The sequence below is a fragment of the Limulus polyphemus genome, unplaced genomic scaffold (assembly GCF_000517525.1).
Source record: "Limulus polyphemus unplaced genomic scaffold, Limulus_polyphemus-2.1.2 Scaffold943, whole genome shotgun sequence".
NCBI classification, from domain to species: Eukaryota; Metazoa; Arthropoda; class Merostomata; order Xiphosura; family Limulidae; genus Limulus; species Limulus polyphemus.
Genome location: NW_013666553.1, coordinates 247,928 through 251,825, shown reverse-complemented (window position 1 = coordinate 251,825; position 3,898 = coordinate 247,928).

Here is a 3,898-nt window from a genome sequence, read left to right as displayed (position 1 = left end):
CCGGTTCGTGGAGGTCATTAAATTCTAAGAACAGGTTCGCACGAACCGGCTGGATCCCACCACTGCCTACAACTGACCATCCCCACTCTTGTGGTAACATTTTGTCATTTGAGTCGATCCATGTTTGTACTTGAAAATATACCCTCATGCTGTGGTATTGTGCGGATGTAGGAAGAAGTGTATGTACATGTACGTGTGTTTTGCTTGAAACAACTTTCGTGCAAAATGTCTGAAGCGCAATAAATCCAATTCCTCAATTGGAACTCCGCCATACAGACGTATAAGTGCTTGTTCTCCGGCTTTTTGTATTTCGTCTCTTGTTTTACCCTTCTCCACTCTCCAGTGGCGTAGCAAGGGTTCTCAGCACCCGGGGACAAAGACACTTTTGGCGCCCCCACCTTTGAAATGTTTTGAATATTTGTTTTTTGACTCAATACCCACTTAATGACAAGAACATAAAGAATTAATTACCGCCTTACACAGGCCTAAAATAAAGTCACAAGATAACATCTCACGATATCACAACTCTAAACCTGGAACTAATGAAGTATAGTCTACTAGGTGTACTTGTATAATTTGTAAACCATTTTGATATTTTTGTCATCCAGTATTGTTCAAAGACACATAGCTAGAGTAATCTTTCAAGCATGCAGAATAAATTTCTATTATATTCCTAGTTTTGAAACTTATGTTTCATATGAGGAGCCAGTCACTTGTGGTGTTCATGGATTATAAAACAGATTGATAAAATACTACTTAACTTTACAAATAACAATTTTTATTAGTTTACAAAACTGTACATATACTTAACTAGATCTTGTACAGGTAGCATTCTGGTATTCATGGTTACATTATATGAACCTTTCGTGCTTTTGCTGCTGCAAATGCATCAATTAAACTATCAAAATTTAAGGTATTAAGTACGTCTTTTTCAATACGTAATATTGCCAAGTTACTAAGTCGTTCTTGAGTCATTGAGGTTCTCAAATATGTAAGAATTAATTTCAGCTTGCTGAAGAACATTTCACCACTAGCAATAGAAACCCCAATTGTTAACAAAATCTGCTATGCAATTCTTAAATTTGGGAAAACATCTTCACCATAATCGGTTGCAACCATTGGTTCAGGAAAATCGGTCTGTGTTCTTTTACTTATCAATATTCAACAGTCTTTAATTTTTCTGTACAATTCTGGTCCATCAATATCACCTGGATAGCTCTTTGCTAAGTCAGAACATTTTTCTTGCAATTTTCCGTCTTCGAAATCTCCAAAAACAATATTTTACACATCTAGTATAAACCAAATTGTGAATCTAAATCTAGTAAGCGAGAAAATTTTCCTGTTATTTCTGTAATCAAGCGATCAATAACGTCCTTCATGATGCAATAAATTTCCTGTTTAGCAGTCAATCCAGCATCAGCTGCATTTTCACCAGGCATTCGTTTACGATGTATTTTTCTTCTTTCAATGGTCAATCTCCAAGTTTCACATTGATTCTTGCCCACTTTAAGTGCTTCTTGACAGGACTTTTCACGTGATTCTATCAGTTCTCTTTCAAAGAATGAAGATCAGCATCTGCTTCTCTAAAATTCATTTTTGGGTCCTGAAGACGTTTCTGCACTCGATTTATAGATGATAAAAGATTTCTCCAAAATGCAAAAATACAAGAAAATCAAATGTAAGCATGCACTGCAGAATATTATGAGCACCACATTTTGTTTCAGCCGTGTTGCCATTCTCACGTAATTGCTCTAAGAGTCCTAGCAATTCATCCAGTTTTCATGTACAACTTTTACTGCCTTTTCTCTTGCACTCCACCGTGTTTCTGATTCACGCTTGACAGAGATCTTAAGCTACTGCTACAGTTCGTCCCATCGAGTTGTTGAATGAGCAAAGAAATTATAAATGGCTTCAATTATACCAAAAGGTAATAACTGTTGTTTCCTGACTTGCAGCATGAAGACATGCTAAGCTCAAACTATGGTTGTCACAGTTTATAAACACTGCTTTTGGATTTTTGTTCTTTGTTGAACGTCTGACAGATGACCTGACATGACAGCAGCATTATCATAACATTGGGAACAACAATCACTCAATAAAATTCCATCTGCTTCTAATTTTGTGCTTATTGTTTTCTCAATATTGGCAGCGTCTTTTTCCTTTATATGTATAAAGTCAATAGATGACTCTTTGACTTCTACTTTTCTTGTCTTAAAGTCAATGTCAAGAAACCGAATCACTTGGGCCAACTGCTCACGATGGGCTAAATCAGGTGTGGAATCAAGCAGAATACCATAGTATTTGTTTCTACGAATTGCTGACAAACAACAATTTCGCACATGTGAAGCCATGAGATTTATAAACTCATTTTGGATTTCAGGAGAAAGATAAGATATTGACGTTTGCTTGTTTTTAACACGCTCTAAATGCTCTCTCATTACTGGATCATACTTTGCTAATAACTGCAAAAATTACAGGAAATTTCCAGGGTTTTCGTTTGAGGTTATGTCCTCAGTATGACTACGAAATGCAAGATTCTGAGAAGCTAAATGTTGTGTACAATCCAGCAACCATCGCAGTACATCTCGCCATTTATTTTTTTCGTGCTGAATTTGCCTTTGCAGCTCTTCATCAATGCCACTTTGAAGACGAATTCGGCACTCAGTTTCTTTCCAAGCATCAAATGACTTACGATGACTCTCACTATTTTAATGGGAATTTAACTTTTAAATTTGTTTCCACTTAGAGAATCCAGCCTGGGTTTTGAAAGCAGACCGACAATAGGATGTCATACATGTAGATGAAAAAAGAAGACAACAAAAGCAGTATGCTGCTTTATGTAAAGGTGAATACACCAACCAGGAATGATTGACCTCTTGTCCATTCAGAAAGTGTCGTTGGAACCAAAATGCAGTCATAGGACGCCCATCTTTGGCATCAAATGGACCTTCTTTATGTTGAAATTCATGTGCTCCAACTTTAACAATCACTGTGCGATGTGCATGTGTTACAACTGCTGAGCCTGTTGTATCAAACTTTATAAATCCAATATCTCTCTGTGTTAAAATATTTATTAGGTCATCCTCTTTTAGCTTAGCAACACTATTCTGTGTATTTTTTTTCTTACAAAGTGGAATCCTTTTGTTTATTATTATTGTAGCTTTTAACAGGACAGGGAACAGTTTCTTCATTGCTTTTTTTTTCAAATGAAATAGTATGTTTGTTATAATCTTACACTTTGAACTCTTTGTTGCCATCAAAAGGAACATATGCTGGCTTACTGGTGTCATCACTTCTAGCAAGGAAAGCTCTCGTCAATTTGCTTGATTCCACCATCTAAGCTGCAAATTGTGCACATCTTTTGCGTTCCTGTGCCCACCTTCTTTTTTCGACATAATGGGCTAAAAGAATAAATTAATAAATACTGACTACACTATTTAGTTGCAACATGCAAATTGATAGATGAAAGGAAGCATTCCTAAGTTCCTAACCACAAATTATATTTAAATTGTACAATTATAGTTGCAACTCAGGATTAGCTAGGCACATCTGAACCTGGTTTCACTTTAACTGCAATTATTTAGACTACCCATACTCATGTTATTTAATGTGACACAACAGTAAGAAAATCAATGCAGATGAGTGTATATACTGGTAAATCATGCTTATGAGCACCATGTAAAGTACTGGCAGTTGCTAAATCACATTTAAAAACTCGATAGGTTTAACTACATGAACACTACAGGAGACAAATCTGAATATTACACATACTGTGGAGAATGGTGTAATCATAACATAAGCCTAGAGGCTCAAAGGCTATATTTAATATTGTTACGCCTCCTTTAGTTAATTTCCGTAAAAATTCTTTCCGAAGAAACTTTAGCGATACAAGTCCTTT